The 24,420-nt window shown below is 49.9% G+C and overlaps 1 long non-coding RNA gene across 1 annotated transcript; it reads left to right on the plus strand.

Annotated features, from left to right (window-relative positions):
• Positions 1 to 2,113: 2,113 nt before the first annotated feature.
• LOC122446613 lies at positions 2,114 to 5,185 on the plus strand. Its single transcript, XR_006270936.1, has 3 exons — positions 2,114 to 2,380; positions 3,510 to 3,713; positions 4,489 to 5,185. It is a non-coding gene; the product is annotated as an uncharacterized LOC122446613 (long non-coding RNA).
• The last annotated feature ends 19,235 nt before the right edge of the window (positions 5,186 to 24,420 follow it).

Consider the following 24,420-nt stretch of genomic DNA (forward strand, 5'->3'; position numbering starts at 1 on the left):
GAGAGAGAAGAAATACACTCCTCTTGTGGGTGGGAGGTGCTAGTTACCAGCAAGTGGTAGTAATGGATGTCACAACCCATCAGAACATGGGATTTGACTAAAGCAATGGTTTAAGAGAAATATGTGGTCTTAAGTGCAGAATGACTAAAAATAAAAGATCTAGGAGTCAAACTCAAGAGAGCAGAAGACTAACAAAGCAGAGCAACTCCAAAGGATGTAGGAAGAAAAGACGAAATAATGCACAGAAATGAATGAAATGAAGAAATAATAAATAATACAATGGACCAGCAAAACCAACGGTGAGTCATTAGAAAAGCAAAAAAACAAAAAACAAAAAACCAAAAACAACAACCTAGCAAAATAGAGCAATGTATGGCAAGATACAGTCATTAAAAAGGGAAAAGAAAACACCAGTAAACAATAGCAGGACTTGTCAAAATGTCAGAAAACCTCAGCTTGATGGTAGTGGCAGCCGAGAGTTTGTTTCCTCTGAGTCAAAAAGAAACACAAGAGGTCTTTGTGAGGTGGAGAAGGCAGAACCTGGCTTGCTGCTTAAAATGGGGAACGGCGTGGGTTTCCCAGCTTGTAAGGGAAGTCTGGGGGGAAAACCCTACAGCCAGCTTGCTGCCTGTAAAGAAGACTGAGTGCTGAAGAATTGATGCTTTCAAATTGTGGTACTGGAGAAGCCTCTTGAAATTCCTTTGGACAGCAAGGAGATCAAATTAGTCAATCCTAAAGGAAATCAACCCTGAATATTCATTGGATGGAATGCTGAAGATGAAGCTCCAATACTTTGGCCACCTGATGCAAAGAGCTGACTCATTGGAAAAGATCCTGATGCTGATTAAGACTGAAGGCAAGAGGAGAAGGGAGCAACAGAGGATGAGATGGTTGGATGGCATCACTGACTCAGTGGACATGGATGTGAGGAAACTCGGGGAGATACAGGAGGACAGGGAAGCTTGGCATGCTGCAGTCCATGGGGTCACAAGAGTTGGACAGGACTTAGTGATTGAACAACAACAAAGCTTCCTGCCTGGGCTTTGGGTTTGTAAGAAGCCCTGGGCCTCAGGAAGTGACAGCTAACATTGAGTCTCTAGAATGTTCTGAGCTTTGTACAAGCATTTTTTTTTTTTTTTTTTTGGTACAAGCATTTTATATGTAGAAATTAATTTGTTCCTCCTCATGACCCCAAAACTAGGTACAGGTATTATCCCTTTGGGCTTCCCTACTGGCTCAGACAGTAAAGAATCTGCCTGCAATGCAGGAGACCCAAGTTCAATCACTGAGTCAGGAAGATCCCTTGGAGAAGGGAACGGCTACCCACTCCATTATTCTTGCCTGGAGAATTCCATGGACAGATGAACCTGGCGGTCTACAGTCCCTGGGGTCTCAAAGAGCCGGACATGACTGAGTGACAAACACTTTCACTTCACTTTCATAATCCTTTCATTATACATGAGAATACAATTTCCCCAAGGTCACATGGCAACTGGCTGAGCCAGATTCAAACACAGGTAGCTGGGCCCCTGGACTCATGGGTTCAGCTATGTCACTTTCATGGCCTCCAGGGTTGAGAGTGAATCCATCTGCCCATTGACCCGCAGGTGATCCAGGCTCACCCTGAACCCAGGGCTCTCCACCGACTTTACTTGTGGTGGTTTGGCCTTGCCAAAGGTTTTATTTCAAAGTGCTCAAATACCATAGTCTTTTTTCCTTATTGCTTCTGGGTAAGCAACTCTTTTCTATACCCAGGTTGTACAGACCCTTCATACCCATGTTTCCCTCTACTGCCTCAGGGCTTCAGTTTTTCTATTTAAATGTCTGATCCATTTTGGATTTTACCCCGATGTGTGGTATGAGCTCCAGGTTTGACTTTTTCCATATGGCCATCCAATTATCTCCAGACCACTCATTTGGGAAAAAAAAAAAAAAAAAATCAACTTTCCACACAGATTTGTGAAGCTGCCTTTCTCATGGAATAACTTTCCAGACGTAGCTGGGTCTATTTCTGAATTTTCTTTTGGTCCGGTCGGTCTATCTGTTTATTCCTGTGCCAACACCAAACTCCTAATTACAGGCATTATAGTGTATGTTGATGGTGAGGAGCTCTGCCACCATATGGCTCTTGTTCTTCTGGGTTCTTCTGGCTTGCTTTGCTTTTTTGTTCTTAAGCATAAACTTTTTAAACAACTTGTTTCACTCCAGAGGAAAAAGAAGCCTGGTGGTATTTTTAAACTTGGAAGTTCATTAAATCTGTTAAATGAATGGAGGCAGAATGGACGTCTTTACGGCGATGAGTCTTTTCAGTCAAGACCATATCTCTTCATCCAAAATAGCATTTTGAGGGAAAAAACTTGAAGAGGATACGCACAGAATGGTTAGTATTCAAATGAAATTTTAAAAACACACAGTTTTTATCTGTGTTTTATCTGGTTTACGGATTCATATTAATGTGATGGTACTGTGCTTAGGCGCTCAGTCGTGTCTGACCCTTTGTGACCCCATGGACTGAAGCCCGCCAGGCTCCTCTGTCCGTGGGGATTCTCCAGGCCAGAATACTGGAGTGGGTTGCCATGCCGTCCTCCAGGGAATCTTCCTGACCCAGGGATCAAACTCAGGTCTCCCACATTGTGAGTGGGTTCTTTACTGACTGAGCTACCGGGGCAGGGTAGGGGGAGGTTGGTAGATAGAAAGGGAGAGGAGGGTTGGTGGGGGGGGGAGACAGAGATCTGAATTATGGCAAATGTTTGATCTTGGTGGAGGAGAAGTAGCTGTTATATTATTTCTCTATGCTTTCCTATATGTTTGAAAGATTTCATAATTAAAAACAACAGAAAAGGAAAACAGAGCTGTCTCCACTGCTTGAGGGTACTCCCCAGAAAGCAGCACATTTTGATCTCTTTTCATGTGGTTCTGGAGTGATATCCGCTGCTAGACCTCGGTTGGGGAAGCCTGTAGCTCTTTCTATGGAAAAGAATTCTATTAAAGACTTGTCAGCTCCCTCAGCAGCTGGAGTGGGAAGATTTCCTTTCTCTAAGTGGGCATCCTTAGCAGCTCCGAAACAGACACGAGGCGGTGTGAAATCTGGAGTTAATGAAATCTTCCCGCAGTCGCCTGGGTTTCTGACAGGAAGGGCTTCACTGTATTAAAAACCTGTTCCCCAATATGCTGTAAACATCTCGTTTTCTCCCTCTCTATCCATCCCCAAGATTTAAAATCACCGGGAAAAAAAAACAACCCAACAAATCCCAAATGGAAGGGGGAATCATTTCTCCTCCCGACTCTACAATGGTCTTAAAAGACCCTTGTTTAGAACAGCTTACAGGAAACTGTATTTTCATAAATGGATTTATTGTGCAGTCCTTGTACCTCCCGTTTCAATAGGACTTAAGAAAGGCAGTTTCAAAATTGAGTTATTGAGTTGGCTGATTCAGAACAATTTTCCTCTATGGGGAAAAGTTTTCATTACTGAAAGTGGCCCAAATCGACACAGTCGTGTTTTCCAGAGTCCGTCACCTCACAGTGAAGGCGCTTGAGGATCCTGTGTTTGGTTGCCACCTGCGTCTCCATTCTGAGGAGAGGTGTTTGTTTTCCGAGGCGTGCTTAATGGGAGCCTGGCCATGGAACACAATCCCTTCATTGCTATTCTCGGCAGTGGGCTTGCATATATTACAATCGCCTCCTCGGGCCCACACAAGATTTCCAGAGAGGTGAGCATTGCTTGAAAACACCCTGTTCTCTGTGAGGAGAGGCAGAGACAGGCAATTAGGCCTGGCAGCAGAGCTTCATCTCCACAGACTCGGGAGAGAAAAGGAGGGATGGTGGGGTGGGGTGCCTGAGGGGGCGGCTACCTCTGCCTCCAGGACCCCTCCTCCTGGCTCAGCTCTTCCCGGAGGAAAGTCCCCACCATCATCTTTTCAAAAAAAAGATGATTTTGTTGCTGGTGAGGGCGTTAATTCCAAGAAAGGACTGCTAGCAAGTGGGAGGTGAGCCTTTGCAAGAAATGCCACAACAAGCTGAGTTTCCCAGAAAAGGCCTTGAGAGGTTCTGTAGTGTCTCAGGAAAAGAGTACTTTGATGTAAACTTCTAGAAGTTGTTCTTCCTGATCTGGGGGGAAAAAATAATAGGAGCAGGGCTCTCAATATGAATATTTACCAGAAAAAAAAATATCCTCAGGAAAATGTGTGACCTTGATGAAGTTTGTCATTGAGATCATGAACATGAAGGAGTGAGCGGGAAGGGAAAGAGCTTGGTCTCCTTCTTTATTCCGGGTCTTTCTGTTGGACTGAACCATGAAGGCTCAGAGCGAGTGGCGGGCTGGGGGCTGGGGGGAGGAAGGCCCCACATGTTTGCAGAGCCACAGAGAGTGTGGGCCTTAGGAAGGAAAGACTTGAGCTGGGACTCAAGAGGTCCAAATGGTGATTCTTCCTCTTTTCTCCACAAACCTCCTCAACCTGCTGTTTTCTCTTGCTCTTCCCTGACCAGCCATTCTCTTGGGAATCCAGGCTGCCGACATGGGGACAGCACCAGCTCCTCCCATCCCTTGGCCACTCACTGCCACCAGTGGCCATATCATGTGGTTCTACTGTCAGAATGCCTCTTCTGTTTGCCTCGCATAGACCTCTGGCCATGGATGCCAGTGAGCATGCAGTGAAATTCTCTGACTCCCAGTCTGGTTTTCTCTGCCTCTTTGATTTTTTAAAAGGCCTAGATCGAGCTTTCTGAGCATGACTGTGATTATGTTAGTCCGCTGCTTGAGAACTTTCAAACACTCCCCATTGTCTGCAGCATGAAGTCCAACTGACATTCAAGCTTCCCTTCCCAGGTCTCACTCCTATCCTGCTGCCTCTGGATCCCCAGATTCCTACTGTCCTGGCCCCTTGGGTTCCTTGAGTCCTGTAAGTGTGAATCGCTCAGTAATGTTTGACTCTTTGCGACCTCATGGACTGTAGCCCACCAGGCTCCTCAGTCCATGGAATTCTCCATGCAAGAATTCTGGAGTGGGTTGCCATTCTCTTCTCTGGGATCCTTGAGTCCTGTAAGGCTTTTCCAAACTCAGGATATTCACATATCTTCCCCGCTTTTTCCATGGCTGACTCTTCATCCTTCAAACCTTGACTGGCTTAAAATATCACCCTCTCAGAAAGAACTTTTGTGAGCCTCTCATCAGGAACTCTGTTACAGCACCACTGAATACAACATTCTTCTTAACAATGATAATTTATACTGACTTATTTACTGGTTTGTTTACTTGCTTATTATCTGTTTGCTCAATAAATTATAAGATCCAAGGGTTGAGAAATTTGTCTTTTTTATTCACTCACAAATATTTACTATCTGGCAGTGGCAGATAGACAATCAAAAATTATTTTTTGAATAAGTTAATTAGTATTTTTAGGATAAATCATTAAAAGTAGAATTAGTCTATTAATGGACTGTACATGGTTTGGAGGTTTTTGATGTGCATTTCCAAACTGCTTTGGAAAAAAGCAGTGTTTGGGGAAAAAATGTGTCTGAATTTGTACTCTATTAGCAGTGAGAGCTTTGAACATATCCTCACATACTTACCATCATTGAATATTATTATTTTTAAAATATTTGCCAGTTTTTAAAGATGAAAATAGTCTAACTATTGATGACTAACGGAATTGAATGTTTTTTTCCCTTCACGTTTTCTGTTTCCATGAATTTTATTTTTTTCCTTTGCTCATTGTCCTTTGTGATAAAGAGCTCTTCCTACATGTTTCCGTGAGAATCGCTGGCTTTTCTGTGGGTGATGCTGAGCTTCTGATCCCCCTGCTCGTCACAGGCCCTTTGCACAGACACCCAGCAGGGTTCCTTTGCTCTATTTCCAATGTGGTTTGTATTCACAGCTCTTTAGACACCGCTGATTTGTCAGCATCTGCGTGACCTCTAAATCAGTTTGGCAAAAACAAAACCAAAAAACCCCCAGACAGTTGTTTGACATGATTGATTGCATTTTGCATGTCTCACCTGGGGCTTTGGTGCTGTGCAGGCAGAGACTTGGGCTTCCTGGGAAAGTTAAAGAGCTCTAAAATCAGTTACCTTTTCTGCATTGTTTCATTTGCTTCATAAAAATGTCTGGCTTAGTATTAATTTTATGTGACTGTCAAGATAGAGTGGTTCCTTGGAATCAGGGAATGTGTTTGTGCCAAAGCAGATGTTAAGTGGGCGCAGCATTTTTGCGCATACCTCTGGGTGAGGGGTTTGCAGGTGCCTCAGAAATGGTCTCATCTTGGGCCATAGGTATGCAAATATTTGAATAGTGGTTTCCTAGTCAGGGACACCTGTGTGAACATGTTCTGACCTCGGGGACATGTCAAAGGGTCTGTACTTGTTTCATTCATTCACTCAGCAAATATTCAGTAGCTGGGAATTCAAAGCAAGACCAGAAAGGCAAGACCCCTGCTGTTATACACTCTAAGGTTCATTGTAAAAGGCAGATAATTAAGAAATAACCCAGGGACTTCCCTGGAGGTCCAGTGGTTAAGACTCTGTGCTTCCAAAGCAGGGGGCTGAGGCTGAGGAACTGAGATTCCATGTATCTCTTGGTATTGCAAAAAAAAGTTACCCATAAATAGGGTGCTAGGCAGAGAATAAGAGTGGCTTATGCTTTAGATGAAGGGTTTGAAAAGAACATTGGCTCTTTAGCCAACTGTCAAGGGTAGCAAAGAAACCTATCAGGTAAGAGTATCTCTTCGTTGGAGAACTGTGAGGCCTCCATCAGACCCCAGGAAAGAAATTGTTCATTGCCCATCAGTACCCATTCTCTCCTCTCTTAACACTTGAATCTCCAAGTTTTACATGGGCACAAGATGCCTAGGTAAAAACTGGCCCTATGACTAACTTCTGGCCCATGCGAGAGAAGCAGAAGGGGTGTGTGCAACATCTGCTCACTATCTCTAATGGAAGAGGGTGTATCCTTCTTTATCCCCTCTTCCTTCATTCTGGATAAAAGGAGATGTAATGGCTGGAGCTCAAGCAGCCATCTCAGACCAAGAGGTAGAAGGGTCATGCTGATGATGGCAGAGTAACAAGAGAGAAGGAGACTGGGTCACTGACCCAGTAGAGTGTCATGATGGATCTAATTGTCCATCTCTGACCTTATTTACTTAGATGTAGACTATCTTGTTTAAGCTATCATACTCCTAAATGACAACAGCCCTGTGGAGTTATCCTCCTGAGGGCAGGGACTGACTTATTTTGTATTTACCTCCCCAAAGCATCGTGCAGTATGGGACACTGCATGAAGGCTGCTGGGGGATCCACTTTTAACGTGGGTCACTCAGATTGCTGGCAAGCTGGTGCCAGCTGTTGGGAGGAGGCCTCAGTCCTTCACTGTATGGATGTCTCCACAGGACTGCTTGAATGCCCTCATGACACGGAGGCTGGCTTCTCCCACAGAGAGGGATCTGAGGAAAAGCAAGGCAGAAACACAATGGCTTCTGTGATGTGGTCTCAGAGGTTCTCCTCTGCCATTTTCATAATACCTGTGAAACCATGCTATTCAGAAGTGGAGGAGACGGCACAGTATTACTACCAAGAGGCTGGAATCGTTGGAGGCCATCTTGGATGCTGTCCCAGTCTATCCTTCAGACCCTCCCCCAACTCAGGGAGGGTACCTCATGCTTCCTCTTTTACCCTCAAGCAAAGAGAGTCTTTGGACTATAGCTCAGATGGTAAAGAATCTGCCTGCAATGCAGGAGATCCTGGTTCGATCCCTGGGTCAGGAAGATCCCCTAGAGAAGGAAATGGCAATCCACTCCAGTATTCTTGCCTGGAGAATCTCATGGACAGAGGAGCCTGGCGGGCTACAGTCCGTGGGGTCGCAAAGAATCGGACACAACCAAGGGACTAACACACACACACAGAGTCTAGGTGGAAGGTGCTACCTGGAGGCCTCATGTTCTCTTGGGTCAGTGGGATGGAGACATTATTTGACAGAAGACTACCTTATCAGATGGAAGGGGCCACTTACGCCTTAAAGACGAATGGTTTGAGCTCAAATCTCCCTTCCTGCAGGGAACTAAGCAGAGAGTTCAGGGACCAGATCTCACTGGAGGAGGGAGCAAAAAAGATAATAGCATTTGAGCTGAGCAATTGCTTAAGCTGATTAATGAGAGGAAAAAAGAAAAAGATTCTGCCAACAACTGGGCTGGAGAAACAGATTTCCTTCTGGTCAGTGGCTCTCTGCAGCTGAGCACCTCAAGAGCAAAGCAGTAGAACTTTCCTAGGTATATTTAGACTAATAAAGGTGACATATAGTCATTGACCTTCAGCTGCGGGATCAGTAGTATAATGTAGCAAAACCACACTGTCTCATCAGAACCAGTGTCAAATCTCAGGAATTTTGAGAGCTGATTATTAAACATAGTCATTGTTAAAAATTAAATTGTGTGAAATAATTGTTGTTTAGTCGCTAACTGATGTCTGACTCTTTTGCAACCCCATGGACCATAGCCTGCCAAGCTCTGCTGTCCATGGAATTGTCCAGGCAAGAATGCTAGAGTGGGTTGCTATTTCTTTCTCCAGGGGATCTTCCTGACCCAGGGATCAAACCCATGTTGTTTGCATTGACAGGCAGATTCTTTACCACTGAGCCACCAGGGAAGCCTGTAAAATAATTAGATTCTACTAAAACCAAAGGTAATAAGTAGTCAAAACATTACTTGTCAATTTATTTACTCTGATCTATGCTTTTGAGGTTATTTATATCTTGTGTCTGTGTGGCGAAGAGACTATGTAATGGTGAGCTTCTAGCATCTCTTCCCAGCCCTGCTCCAGGGACCTCATGGTGGTACCTTGAAATTGGCCGTGGTGGGAATACTTCCACCACAGAAGTTGGCAAATGCTACAGTCAATGACCTCTCAGCCAGTGGGTTGTTAAGCACTTTTCAGACCTCCACTGTGAAGGCCCTGACCTGGAATGGTTGTCTGGTCCTAAGGGTGGTCCACGAAAGAGGGCACTTGGGGCAGTAACATCTCTTGGGCTCTGGCCCCTGTCACACTGACTTTCAGGTGATGAGTGAGGTCCTCTTCTCTCTGGACCTCAGGAGGAGTAGGTGGACTCTGGGTTCCTTTCTGGCCTTAGAAGGCTACCTACGAGCTGTAATTTTAAGAGACTTAATGGTGCCCCTTAAGATACTGCAGATGTCAGTCATCAGATGTTGTCTGTTTCATGGAGGGTTATTAATTCTGGGCCCAGGAAGCACTGATGGTGTGAAGATGTCTCCTGGTAGACTTTGAAGGAGTCCAGGAAAGGAAAGTGAGCTGAATTTGATCGAAAGGCCAAGACATTCCTGCATATTAACAGACACCATAGAAAAAGGAAAACCCCCGAAGCTTTCATGGAAACCAAGGACCAATTTCAGAACGGGACTGTCTCGACAGTCTCTTTGCTGCCCTCCAGCCCTGCACAGCTGCCTCCAGTTCATTCAGCTGGAAGGCTGGATCACACCAGGAAAGAAGGAGTTAATCTGTGGCCGCAACATCAGTGATTCTTCCGTCCGCTGTTGATGCTGCAGACCATTAAAATGTGATATTGCGTGTATCACGGTCCATTTCCCGGATGTGTGAAGTGTGGCAGCAGGTCTGGGACTGGAGCATTTTGCCAGCCACGCTCCATTTCCCCAGAGCCATAGATCACACTGGGATGTGGGAGACGTGGCTGGGGTTTGGAGCAGTCCTGCTGCCCCCTTGGAGCTCTGACTGCCCCGGGGAAGCCTGGCTAGGGATGAGGGTGTGGAGTCCAGGCGCCATTTGGTGAGAATGGCAGGATCATTCACACTGGAAGTGTCTCCAGAGATCCCATCTTACAGATGAGGATGCCGAGGTTCGCACCAGAGGCCAGAGCGTTTAAAGCCAGGGCCCGACTCCATGGACCCCTGCTCCAGCAGGAATGGCATCCAGTCTGCCGCGCAGGAGACAAAGCGGAAACTCTGTTAGCTATGAGGCCTGGATCTGTTGGCTCCTTTTCCAAAGGGTGCCAGAATGTAACGTCAACAGCGCCCGGAGCTGTTTGGGCCGCACGGCTCGCAGTACAACCTCTAATCCTTTCCGTTAAAATTGCCAGCTCCATCTGGAGGGCCTGGGAAGCAGTGCTGGAATTAGCGGATGGAGCGATTCCGGCACTGTCCCCGAGGGCAGCTCCAGGCTCACCCGCAGGGTGTGCGGCGGGGCAGCCTCTACGGGGAGGTGGAGAGCGGAGGTGGAGGCCTGTCTGTGCAGCGGCAATGACCCTTGATCTGGTGGCCTGACTGGCGAGCTGGAGTCAGTCTCCTCCAGGGCTGAGCGTGGCCTGTGCTGCTTCCCACTGCGTGTCCCTTGGTGCTGCCTCTCCTTCCTTCCCCTGGCGTGGCTCTGGTCGCTGCCTGGACCACGGCGGGCAGTCACTCCATCTCCTCCCCAGCTGCCACGGGTGCTCCCTGGGAGCGCTCCTCTTGCGCTCAGAGTTCTTTCTCAATACACCGGATGGGTCCCGTCCCTACTCCACTGACCATCTTCATGGGCTCCTGAGGCCCACAGCCAAGATCATTAACTTCCCAGGCCCGCTTGGCTTGGGAAGATGCGACCCTACCCACGCTCCCCTGTATTACTCTCGAGGTCCTTTCCTTGGAGGGAGGAGGTTGGCCTCAAAGAAGAGAGAGATTTGAATGGTGACCTAACTCCGCCTGGTCCTGCCTGGTGGCTAGTTCACTGAGGTGCCTGGGGCTGGGACCCCATTACTCCCTGCCCAGTGCCCACCGCTCTTCAACGCCCTCCTTCCTGTGGGAACCCAAGTGATGTCAGTGAGAGATGGGAGGGTGGAGTGGGGTTCAGCGGTTGATCCCCCTTTAGCCCAGCGAGTAGCTTCCTGTTTAGAGTCCAGTCCTGATGCAGGGAAAGATCGAAGGCAGGAGTAGGAGTGGCAGAGGATGAGATGGTTGGACGGCATCACCGGCTCATCGGACATGAGTTTGAGCAAGCTCCAGGAGGCAGTAAAGGGTGGAGAGCCTGGCGTGCTGTAGTCCATGGGGTTGCAAAGAGTCGGACGTGACTTAGCAAGTGGACGACAGCAACGGAGTGCAAGTAGGAAAAGAATAATCTCCCCCAAGTCCTGTTCAAAAAAATACTCACAGTGAGTATATTACTGATTATAATGAAAACGCTGACACGGTTCCGCTGGGCTGAGCACTGTATATGCAGTTTCTCACATGAGCTGGTGAGGTAGGTGTCCCATCTCCTTACTTTGTAACCCCATTTTACAGATGGCAAAATTGAGGCCAAAACAGATGACCAGAAAAAGAGGTGAGGTCACCCTAATGCCAGAGCCAGCATGCAAACCCGGGTCCTTTCCACTCCCAGACCTGTACACAGAACTCCTTCGGTCAACTGCGTTCCAGAAGAAGCCTGTTAACAGCGAAAGTGGACCTGGCCAGGAGGGACCCTGACAGACCTTGGGGCTGAGCAGCCGGCCGCTTGGACGCCTCGTGCAGCTCCGTCCTCTGTAATACAACGTGCTGGAGGCAGCCACTCGGAAAATTGAAAAATGATGAAGGCCCAGCGAGATGACCATTTTGATATCAGTCAATGGTTTTATGTTGTGGGGGGACTGGGTGGAAGCAGAAAGACCTTTTGTCAGAGCTGTCTGCAGGGAGATGGAAACGAGCCATAATAGAGAGCTGGAGACACGGAAGGGGCTGAAACCCTGCCGTCACCCCACCGGGGAGCCCCCTTAGCGGCATGGCCCACCCCTCCAACCCTTCTGGACATGGGAGATTTGTTGGGGCTCCCAGCCCTGCCATCTCCCGTGGGAGCCCCAGGCCCAACCAGGGAAGGAGGTCCTAACCCAGAGCTGGGAACTCTAACCCAGGACTCCCCTTTCTCAAGGACCCTGCTGCCTGGGTGTTATTTTTAGTAAGAGAACCAGATTATGGAATGGATGGAATGGCTGCTAGTTAAAGCGCAGTCCGGGGAGTGGAGGGAGATCTGGGTGGCTCCTTGGGGGACCGGTGGGAAGGGAGATGGGCAGATGCTGAGCACTGACAGCATCGGCTCAGATGCTTTGAGCCAGGTTGTCTCAGGGCCATATCGAGCCCTGAATCCCAACCAGCAAGGGGCCCAAGGAAGCCGCAGGGGGCCTGGCCTTGACCTACCTGATCTCAGCTGTTAACGCCCACTCCCACCGTGGCTTCTGAGACAGGCTGCGTTCGTGGGCATAGGGTTCCACCGCACCGTCCTCAACTAAAAACCAAAGTGGAGAATGAGGCATGGCAGGAAGAAGGGAAGCTCTGTTTGTTGAGTGTCTGCTGGTCCCAGGAACTGTGCTAGGTACTCATATTTTCACCCAGTTCTCTGGGTTCCTCTGGGACATGCAGTAAAGGAAACGAATCTGAAGCGATGGGTCCATGCACGGTCACACATGTTATTACCTTTCTCCATCACAACAGCCTCCTGGGGTCAGGGACACACACTCAGACTCAGGGAGGGCAAGTCCCCAGAGCCGATGTCTGGCAGCTCCCAGGTTGCTGCCTCTAAAATCTGTGCTGTCAAACCTCCATCCTGCCTTGGTTCCCATAATGCTGATGGAACAGGGCTCAGGTTAGGAGGGAAGCCCCTGGGTGTGGGGCCCACGGAAGGAGAGTGAGCAATCTGGTGCCTCAGGGAAAAGGTAGGGATCAGCCAGGAGGGTCAGCTTTTGCGGATGGAGGGGGGGTCACCAGGCTCCAGGGGAGGGAAGGCAGAACCCACGACTATGTCCCCACGACTATGGGCTCTCTCATCTGCTGGACTTGGACTGGAGGCCTGTGTGTGTAAGGGCGAGTCATCATGGATCTCCAGCATTGACTCTGACCCCGGCTGGAAGAGGTGTAGATGGCATGGAAGGTATGGATCAACAGTACCTTGGAGGCCAAGCCTGAGTGCACTTGCATGCTTGGAAGCATCCCACGGCCAGTGGAATTTACCTATGCGCCTTCTTTGTCAGCAAAAGGCCTGAACAGAGATGGCTTTCCCTTGGTTCAGGGGATTTGGGCTAGACACAAAGGTAGTGCTGTCAGTCCCTAGAGCAAGTGACTGACTTCTAGAAACCTGCTGTGCCGAGTCTATCACCTCAACATCCTCCATCGTGTGGTGGAAACACATGTCACTCAAGGAAAGCTCAGATCTCAGCTGACAGTGAGCAGCTGTGTAGGCTCAGGCAACTTGGGTAACGTCTCTGGGCTCCGGTTATTAAGCTTCAGTTTCCTTGAGTGTGTGAAAGGCAGGATGTTACCCCTTCCAGAGTTATCATGCAGTGGCCTTAGTGCAGAGACTAGGATGGAGCATGCAGGGCATGGTGGCCACTGGGACAATGGCCCCAGGAAGAAGTGAGGACCTGGCGCTTAGTTGTAGGTGAGGAGAGAAAGCAGCTTTGACAAAGCCTTCCCATCTGTAGACGGGAGTGGGTAGAAAGGGGTTTGACTGTGTCATCTGGATCTCTTATAGCCTTCTCAGCTCCCCAGTCTCAGATTCTGGCATTTATAAGACCTGAGATAGCAGATCAAGAGAAGATAACGTCTCCATGTGATAGAGAAATTGTGATGAGAGTCCCAGGTAGACCAGTTGGCTTGTTGCTCAGCAAGCCCTTGGAGATGCAGCTATTGACTAGGTGTGTACCTCTCCTCCCATGGAAGCATTGATGGCAGGTGTCCTCCTCTCCCCCACTCCTCAGTGATGAGAGACCCTCTGATATGCAGAACCCACTCCCTCCCATCAGAGAGCTTTCAAGCTGTCTGCATCAACAGGGGAGTCAAAAAAGAGAAAGTGATGGTGACTCTGATGAAATTGGGTCTGCTTTCTTCTTGACTGTAACTCCTCTGTACTACTCCTAATTGCTTTCTCTGGCCCAAGGGTCTTGGGAATTTACAGCTTTGAACCAGTCCCTGTTTTAACACAGTCACTATCTGCTGTCTCTGTCCAAAGTGGACATCTTTGAGCAAGGATCAAATAGTCTTGGAATTTGGGGTGAAGGTCATAGGGCTTGGAGGAGGTCTCTTTTTAGTTATTTTCCTTTTGGAAATGGAAAAGACAAAATATATTTGAAAACAACAGTCTCCAAACAAACAAAACAGTCTCAGCTTAGGCTTGTCGATGGTTTGTTACCAATTCTCATGAATGACAGAAAAAGATTTTTCAGACACTTTTCCGTTCAGGTCACTCTAAGATACTGAGTCGAGTTGTCTGTGCTATATACCACGGTTCCTTGCTGCTCACCTATTTTATACACAGTAGTGTGCATATGTTAATCCCAAACTCCTAAAAAACATGAGGAGACATTTCGTATTGGTTTTGATTTTCACTTCTGGTAGGGTCCTTTTTTTTGGCAGGGTTATATGCAATTGGGCCGCTGATTTGGGGTGACTCAAACTATTCACATAGACAGAAGCCTGAAAACAACATTTGCCCGGGGACTCATTCCCTAGGACAGCCCTGTCTGTCGTCTTTAGATGCTCCTTCCTTGGGTTCTAAAAGTAGACCCCCCATGCTCTCGGGCACGCCCATCCGGTCAGAGGATCCTAGACTCGGAGCATTCCAGGGCTGGAATCATCTTTTGTTAGTTTGTGGGACAAACATTTTAGAAATTTGGGAGATCCCCAGTGGGGCCCCTAAACTGACGCAGTCTGAAAATCCAACTATAGTCTCCTCCCGGGTATGGCCAGGTCTGCGGGAGACGTATTATTAATATGTTTCTTATGCCTGACTTCCATGTCCAGTGTTTACTGGGTCCCTGTCACAAGCGTCAGATGTTACAGCACTGCATTCCAAGTGATGTCTCAATTTCACAAATGATTTACCCACAAGAAATGAATACATTCATTAACCTTGCAAGACTCCTGGAGGGAAACTTTTTTTTAAGATAGGAGAGAGCCAAGAACACAGCTAATATCTAAATAGATGTCTTTCCCACTCTCATTTCCTGGTAGGACGGGCTGATCTAATCTTTCTGGAGGGCAATTTGGCAGCACTCACTGAAGCCTTTAAAACGTACTTACCCTCTAACCCAACAATTTAGTTTCTAGGAATTTACCCAAAAAAGAATTCAAGATGTTTTCCAAGATAGACCTAGGAGGACACTTGTTTCAGTGTGTTTTAGAATGGTGAGACAGTTTTTTTAAAAAAGCTTTAAATTGGAGCACAATTGCTTTACAATGTTGTGTTAGTTCTGTTGCACTAGAGCGTGAGTCAGCTGTATGTACACACCTATCTCCTCCCTCTTAGCCTCCCTTGCCCCCACCCCACTCCACGCCTCTAGGTCATCACAGAGCAACCGGCTGAGCTTCCTCTGCTCCGCTGCAGCTTCCTACTAGCTATCTAGAATAGTGAGAGAATTTTAAAAAATATACTGAAAGCCAACAATCGGGAGTGCGTGATAAAGATGGCAAGCATGCATACAATGGAGCCCTAACCCGTCACTGAAAATATTTTTGCAAGAGAACAATGACTGATAGGGAAAAATGTTTATGATGTGTTTTATATCTCCATAAAGAGAAAAAACTAAACAGGGAGTAGTCTCTCAGTTTTGTTTTTAAATCTCTCTGGGTATGTATGAGAAAGAGAGGAAAGCTGTATGCCAAAGTATAGCAGTGGGGACTATGCTTCTTTACCTAAAATATTAATATTTCAATAATTACTGTGTTACACATCTAATCGTTTGAAAGTAATGAAAATTATGCGCCTGATTACTTCCGTGCTTCCCCACAGGCAAGCCCATCTGAACTGCCTCTCTGGTGAGACTCCTTGAGAAATTGCCAGTCACTGGGGCTGCTGGATACGCATCTCCCTCCTGGGGCCTGAAGGGGTGAAGTGAGGTGAATGACTCCATGCCTGCCTTCAAGGAGCCTGATCTCCAGAATGGGGGAGCCAGACTCTTCCAGGAGGAAGCCTGGGTCTCTGCTCGGGGAGTCTGGGAAGCGGACTGGGAAGGGGTCTTGCAGAACTGGACACATCGAGGCCACTGGGTGTGAAGCACCTGTGACTGGTGGGAGGGGTCTTAAGGCTTGGTTGTAGGAAAGTGTTTTCCAAGGGAGTCCTAAGGGAGAGTCTTTCAGCTCTGCCATGGCTGCCCCCCTCTGGTGAGCCCCCCGTCCTTCAGTGTGACTCACACGGAACCCATCCTGGGGCACCAATGCCTCGTGAGACACTCTGACTTTATTTAGGTCTCGCACAGAGGTCCCTTCCTCCTGAGGTCTGGTCCTGGCTTAGAAGCACAGAAACTCCCAACCATAGCCCTTTCTCCAGCCTTCCTGCCACATGCAGCTGGCTGCCTCCAGACGTCGCTGGGTGTAGGAAAAATTGTTCCCTGTTTTCTAAGCCACTGTCAGTTGAATGTCTCTTTTACTTACAGCTGAATTCACATCGAGCCGATGACACGGCCTACTGTCTGCCGGCTCTGAGCCAGTTATGGTACCATCCGAGTTCAGCTTTCCTCTTTGTCAAACAGAAAACATGATCCCTGGTTATGGTGAGGATAAATAACACAGACACCTAAAGAGCTCAGCGCACACAGGAGGTGCTCAGCAAATGTTCCTTATGCAGGAGACGTGGGTTTGATCCCAGGGTCAGGAAGATCCCCTGGAGAAGGAAATGGCAGCCCACGCCAGCATTCTTGCCAGTGAAATCCCATGGACAGAGGAGCCTGGTGGGCTACAGTCCCTGTGGTCACAGAAGAGTTGGAATGACTGAGTTACTGAAAACGCACACGTCCAGTGGGGTTTGCAGAGAATCGTGGCAGGTGGCCTCTGCCGGAGCAGGTCGGACCTTCCTGCCCTGTTGCCCATCCTGGTATCACAGCTGTGGGCACCTTGTTTCCGGCCCCCACTCTCCGCTTCAGCCCAGCAGCTCTGCTCCAGGAGAACAGTTCCTGGGTTGGCGTGGCTCCCCCGGCCCGCTCACCCTGCTGGCCCAGGAGTGCAGACACTGGGTGAAGCTCCCCAGCCTCTTACCTCCAACCAGGCTTATCACTCACAGATAGGAATAAAAATGCAATGCCCGAGATTTACACTCTCCTGGCCAACGGCAACATCCTAACCGGAGGTTACCTGTGAGGACATGCCCTCGGAGACAGGATGTCTGCTTGACTTCCTCTGACAGCCACTGCAGAGTAACCCATCACCCAGATGCCAGTTTCCTCCTTTTCTTCCACTGCAGAGCGAGGTTCCTGATCAGTCTGGGAGCTGGAGTGCTCTCAGGGCATTTGGCCGGAGCAAAATCATCTTTGCTCTGCTTCTCCTGGCCCTGGGGTTTTGGGGTTGACGAAACGAGCAAACCCAGGCCTGGTGACCAGCAGGAAACGGGAATCAGGCATAGGGAGGTGGGCCCTCTCTGTGTGGTCAGAGAAGCAGGCAAGGAGTCACACTCTGCTGCGGAGTGGGCTACCGGGCTGCTCCCAACCTGCTGTGTAGCTGTATCCTGGTGCTGCTTCTGTCATGAGCTGAAGTCACCAGGGGATGACTTGAGAGGAGGGCACACACCTGCACACATGCCCGCTTGGGCCAGGATCTCCCGGGGGTGACAGAGCCAAGTGAAACCAGCTCTGTACTCAGAGGGCCTGAAGTTTGTATCCCAACCCCAAGGCTGACTAGCTGGCGGCTTTTGGAGTGAATTCACCTCTTTGGGCCTCAGCTTCCTCATCTGCAAAATGGGGATGATAAAAGCATCCAACCCAGAGGGCTGTTGTGAGATGGTGCTCACAGGACGGCTGCTGCCACAATTGGGTGATGGTGCATGTTGGTACACGCGAGGCCCCCAGGAAGGTGGGGCGGACTCTGCCCACATGCATAGGAAGTGGACGCTGAAGGTCATTCATAGGGGTCCTCGGGGTAGAGGGTGGGCACTGGGAGAGCATGCTCCGTGTATGAATACTAAGAGGAAGGGACTTCCTGGTGATCCAGTGGCTAGGACTTCTCGCTCCCAATGCGGTGGGCCTGGGTTCAATCCCTGGTCAGGGAACTAGATCTCACAAGCTGCAACTAAAGATCCTGTGTGCTGCAACTAAGACCTGCTTGCAGGAAAGAGAAAGATTTTAAAAAACAAAGAGGGAAAAGCAGGAACAAGGCAGTAGGGGGTTCAAGCTGAGCAGGCCTGGTGGGTAGGCGTGGTGGGGAAAGGGGGGCAGAGGATGCCAGGCTGGATGGAGGAGCCAGTGGCCTGGGTCGGGGTGTGTGTGTGTTACGCATCACCAAGGCACTGGCCCTCAACATGCGGGGAGGGGAGGAAAGGCAGACACACCTCCCTGGACCACCCTGGAGGAGGCCCTGGCCAGCATCCTCCAGTCCTGGGATCCCCTCCGGTGGGAATGACTCACCCAGGCCTCCCAGGCAGGATCTGGAAGATTCTCAGGTTAATTTGGGCCACCTGAGACCAGGACTTTACCATGAGTGGGGAGGGGAGAGAAAGCCCAGACTCGCAACATCCAGGCGAGCCATGGACTTCCCTCACCTGGGGGAGGACTCTGGGGTCCCCTGGATGCTGGGAGGAGCAGAGGCATTCTCAGTTGTTGGGGGGGCCAGCAAAAGGGCCCTCTGCTTCTCTAGGACCAGATAGGCTTTCATAGGAGGAGGAAGCACAAGAGAAACTGGAATAAAATCCAAAGCGATGGCTGCAATTAGAGGGTCACGGACAGGATCCACCCTGGGAAGCATCTCTCAGCCACTACGAATGCCGCTGCTCTGCCCTGAGGTGGAAAGCAAGCCCACCCCTGTCTCCCACCCTGCCATGCATGTGTGTCTGTAAACAGATCGCTGGAGCAGAGTCCCTGTCACAACAGCGGCGCTGGGACAGGGTGACAGTCATGCTCAGCTGAGGAACCAGGGACCAGAGACCCCAGCCCCATTTTCCCTCGGACCATTAATGAGTCTGGGTGTGTATTTTTGGAAACAGTAATGAATGCTTTTCAGGAAATGAGGGGTAAGGTGAAATAAATTGCCGTTACCACATATTTGTGGTTGGTCTGTATTTATTTTTAAAATAATTATGCTATTGAATGCAATCATCTCTAACTATGAAAGTGACTAGATGCTAGGGGATCTGGAGTCTGTGGTCTGGAACCAGAAGCAGGCATTGAGGGGCGAGGTCTGGGGGAGGGAGGAGTTGGGGTTCAAACTAAGAGGAGGGGAAAAGGAAGCAGATGAGGCAGGCGGGTCAGAAACGAAATCTCCTTCCACAGGGACTTGCTGCTGCCCTGTGCCCATTTCCCAGATGGAGAAACTGAGCCTGAAGGAGTTCTTGACAGAGGAGATGAGAAACAGAGGTGCGGTCGAGTGGTTTTCTCATTCAGCAATGGGTACCTGCGTGTGTTCACAGCCGGTGAGCAAACCAAGTCAGACAGGGGCAGAGAGAGAAACTGGGTTCCATCCTTGCTTTCTGCCACCGTGGCCTCCTTGTCAGGCTGGGTCCCTGCCATCTCTCCCCCACAACTTTCGCTGTCCTTCCAGCTTCCTGGCCCACCTCTCTCTCTGATCCAGTTTCTACCTGTGACTGGGGGATCCGGAGAGAAAGCAAGTCTATCTGCACCTCTAAAATCTTTCCATGACTCCCTCTTGCCAACTGGAAAACATCCAAACCCATTAGTCTGGCTCTAAAGGAACTTTAATGATGCAGCCTCATGTGTCTTCCTAAGCCTTTGCCCCACAGCCTCTCCTAACCACCCTGCTCTCAAACCCCCTCCCCACTCAAACCACAGACTCTTGAATCCTTTGTGCTATTTGCCATTCCCTCTCCTGGAATGCCTTTCCCTAGGATTCACCTGGAAATCTTTACTCATCACTGAGACTCAGGCAAAAATCATCTCTCAGGATGGTCCTCCCTGGACATCCTGGGGTGGAGGTGGGGAGTACGGCCACCCCACCCCATAGAGTGTCGTGGTTGATTTCCAAGGGTGTCTCCCTGCCTGGGTTTGGCACAAAGTCAAATCAACAAATACTTCCCAAGAGAACGGGGTTGCGGACCCCAGCGCAGACAACCTCCAGTCCTCCTCGGCAGGGAGGGGCCTGAGAAGGGGTCACTGAGTCCAGTGGGCTTTCTCAGGGCCCTCCAAGTCCTGCCCAAGGTGACCCTGTTTCTGCATGCTTGAGCTGGGGCACCGGGAGGTTGGGAAGCCTGCCCATCCAGCCAGCTCCTAAGGGCCCAGCTTTCCTGCTCTGGGCTCTGAGGTGGGGAAAGGGGCTGGGCCATTCCTAGTCCTGCCTTTCTTCCTCCTCTGGCTGGGACCAAGAGGGGGGCACCTGTTTCCTTCTGATAAAAGGACCGGTCAGTTTACAGCTCTCTGCCGAGCAGCTGTGATGACAGTTAGAAGAGCCCCATCAGAGGGGCCGCCAACACAAGGACATGAAAGATACGTGTTCTGTGAATTCGTTTGCATAGAACCGGCTATAATTTTTCCCCTCGGGAGAACGGGATGTCATAAGTCTGACAGGCATTCAACAACTGGGGTAAGAAGGGGGAAAAAAACAAGTTGTCTGGGCTTCAAGAGCAACACTTCCTTGGCAGAAAGGATGTGAGAACAACTTGACAAGATAGAGGCTGCAGAGTTCTGAGCTGCATGGATGCTCCAGACAAAACTGTCCTCTGGAAGATCAGGCAATGCCCGGTCTGAAAGCATCAGAGAAAGAGGACCACAGGCAGGCAGGGGAGATCATCCTAGTTCCTGGGATGATGACGTTTTATGTTCACCACAAAGGAGTGTGTGTGTGTGTGTGTGTGTGTGTGTGTGTGTGTGTGTGTGCACGCATATGTGTGTGTGTTTCACATGAGCACCAGTGTGTGATCTGAGTCTCTGTGCAGACTTTGAAACTTGAATATTGTATCAGTCAGCAACTGTCATCTTGATGCTGTGTAACAACCTCTCCAAATGTTAAAATGACAATTACTTATTGTTTTCAGGTCAGCAGCAATTCAGCTGGGCTGCCTTGGCCTTTCACTTCCTGGCTCTGGGCTTTAGGGTCTAGGGTGCAGTTTGGGACTAGGTGTGCCTTCTGCTCAGGCATCCTGCTTGGACTATAGTCACCAGGGCATGTGGTCTGCCATGTGTGTGTCATTCTGGGGCCCAGGCTGTGGGGGCAATGGTGCCTGGAATGTGGTCTCCTGATGCGGCTCCAGAGTGAGAGAGAAGACCCCTCTTGGTAGCACACCACAGGCTTATGGTCAAGCCTCAAGTTAAGGGTCAGGGAAGTGTTCCTGCTTGGCATGAGGCCATCACATGGTTGAGAACTGGGCCCAGTGATTCAATCTATCACTCATCTCTCAGGTCCAGGAGTCACGTATGGATGTGAGAGTTGGACTATAAAGAAAGCTGAGCACCAAAGAATTGATGCTTTTGAACTATGGTGTTGGAGGAGACTCTAGAGAGTCCCTTGGACTGTGAGGAGATCCAACCAGTCCATCCTAAAGGAAATCAGTCCTGAATGTTCATTGGAAGCACTGATGCTGAAGCTGAAGCTCCGATACCTTGGCCACCTCAAGTGAAAAACTGACTCATTGGAAAAGACCCTGATGCTGGGAAAGATCGAAGGCAGGAGGAAAAGGGGACAACAAAGGATGAGATAGTTGGATGGCATCACCGGCTCAATGGACATGAGTTTGAGCAGGCTCCGGGAGCTGGTGATGGACGAGGAGGCCTGGTGTGCGGCAGTCCACGGGGTCGCAAATGTCAGACACGACTGAGCGACTGAACTGAACTGAACTGAACTGAACTGAACTGAACTCATCTTTCGTTAGCAGGACTTTGAGTGACATGAAGGTCTCACCCTCACATACATTGTCATGTGCCTCATTGGATGTGGATCCATTCTGTGTGTGCACTAATGTGCTTTGCTCAATGATTGATACACTCCCAAATGAGGATCATAAAATGATTTTAGCAAGAGGACTGAGAGGGTTCACATGAAGAATTGCAGAGAGTCATGTTTTTGGTGCTGCTTGAATTTCAGGGCAGGAGTCCAAAATGTCTGCCCCTGATGTAGAAATTATAAATTGCAAGAAGCCACCCTGTGCACCGTCACCTTTAGTGTATGTAATTTGGGGTCCTGTCTCGAGCTCCTAAGAGGGGAGGGCACAGCCAAGAAGACTTAATGTTCCCATCTCTGCAAGCAAGCTCCACAATCTACTATTTGGAGGCCAATACTATTTTGGGTTTCCTTGGTGGCTCAGACAGTAAAGAATCTGCCTGCAGTGTAAGAGATCTGGGTTTGATCTTCCCTGGGTTGGGAAGATCCCCTGGAGAAGGGAATGGCTACCCACTCCAGTATTCTTGCCTGGAGCATCCCATGGACAGAGGAGCCTGGTGGGCTACAGTCTGTGGGGTTGCAAGAGTTGGACAAGACTGAATGACTAACACTTTCACAAGGAGGAGTTGAAGTGAATTTATGCTTAAGGGACTGCCTCCATGGAAACTGTGTTGAAAGTGTCCCCACAGGTAAAGAAAAAGCCCGGTCTTGGCTGGGGCCTGTACCTAGCGGGGCAGGTGGTGGGACAGAAATAAATGTATGGATCTGAGCTCTTCAGTTAAGGGGCAGGTCCTCTGCCCAGAGGCAGCAGCAGGGAGATTTTCCAGCGGCTCGGGGAGCTGGTTTCCACTAGCTCTCAGCAACCGTGTTAGTTACACTTGCCTTTTATTTTTCATGAGATGAATTTTTAATTTTTATGACAGTATTGGGAAAATTTCAAAGCATTGCACGGCAGGCTCAAGTGTGCTGTGTATTCTGTCAGGCAGGGCTTCCGCACGGGTCAGTAAAGCCTCCCAAAGAAAATGAAAGTCAGCTTGTCCAACCTTCAGAAGTGGCTGGGGTCCTGGAGCCCCTGAGTGACACCCTGCCCTGGCCTGGGGGCTGCCTGCCACCCGACCCCGGGACCCTCGGCTGGGGTTTCCTGAGCATGAACTTGGGGCCAGGCACTCTGCTGGGCTCAGGCTGGAAAACAAACTGGAACAGGCAGGTGGTATTTGCCCTCATGGAGCTGACCTTCCAGTGGGCAGACAGACCCGGGAGAAGGAAATTAACACGTGGGCTGTGAGTGAACCCCCAAGGAGCTGAGGTGACAGATGATTGACAGCCTCTTGAGACTTCACCTGGGATGGGGGCGAGGGGTGGGAGCCCAGTGCCCATTCCTGCAGGTAGGTACCTCCAGCTTTGCCGGGATGGGAGGGAGGTGTCCGGCTCCCAGGTTGCCAGGAGAGGGGCCGAGTTAGCCCAGCCTGGTCCAGGGTGGATGCTCATTGCAGGCTTAGCCACTTGCCCATCTCTGACGCTGGAGATCCGCCTCCCACAGCAAGATCCTGCTTGCATCTCCCCACCTCCAGCTTCGGAACACACCTTGGTCCAGGTCCAGGCGACTCATGGGCCTGTTTCAGCCCTTGTAGAGCCAGGGGCTCATGGTCACCACCAGCTCCTGCCCTCTGGGTCCCCGATCTTCCCTCCCACTGGCCACGTCCCAGAATCTGGAGGCTGAGAAGGCAGAGGAGTCTGAGAAAGTCAGGCTTCAGCAGCCGCTGCCCTCTCTCCCTACATCTGTCTCCTGTCTCCGTGCCTGATATGCTGTCTGCGGTTTTGGGGGCTGCCAGAGGACCCACAAGTTATAGCAAGGGCAGGAGGAAGTCTGCCCCTGAAATGCCAGCGTGTTGGGATCATGGGATCACAGAAGGCCTGAGCCCGGCAGGGCCTTCCTGACTTGCCTGGTGGCCCTACTGGCGGCTCGCCTGGCGGTGTTTATGGGAGAGGTGCGCTGTGCCCGCAACTGTGCCAGATAGATGCGGGCCAGCCCCCAGGCACCGTCCCTCCCACTGGAGGCTGCGGCCGAAGATGGCTCCCGGGCACCCGGGGCTCCACTGCAAATGACCTGGAGAAGGAGAGAGGCAGCCCAGGGGGCCTGCATTTCAGGGGAATGTTGAGAAGGCCCAGCTGAGGAAGGGGAGAAGTTTCCTAGGTGGGCAGGATGCTTGCTTGAAATTCTCCTTTATCCTCTTTGTCCTCCTGATTAGACAGACAGCAGACCTCAGGGACCTCAGCCTCAGCACGAGAGGAGGAATCCGGCCTGGAGGTTTGATCTGTGAGGTCACAGTCCAGTAATAAATCTGATGATCACTTGCTGAACCTCCAGGGAGGTGAGCATTCTCCGCGGTGGGGAGAGCCGGGGGGTTACAGTTAGACATGGGTGGGGGTCTGGAAGCATCTTTCCCTGAGCCAGACCCCAGGGAGACAGGTTGAGGGGTTTGGAAAGTAAGAGCAGAGGGGACGCATGCACCACCACCGCCCCCCCCCCCCCACGTTGACTCTCCTCCTCCTGCCCTGCCCCGATGGCTACCGCATTCACCGTGCAACCATCTACCATCTCCAGCCCCATATGACGCTTAAGCAGAAAGAGAACTTGAATCCTCTGAGGAAACGT

This window comes from Cervus canadensis, chromosome 8, assembly GCF_019320065.1.
Source record: "Cervus canadensis isolate Bull #8, Minnesota chromosome 8, ASM1932006v1, whole genome shotgun sequence".
Classification (NCBI taxonomy): domain Eukaryota; kingdom Metazoa; phylum Chordata; class Mammalia; order Artiodactyla; family Cervidae; genus Cervus; species Cervus canadensis.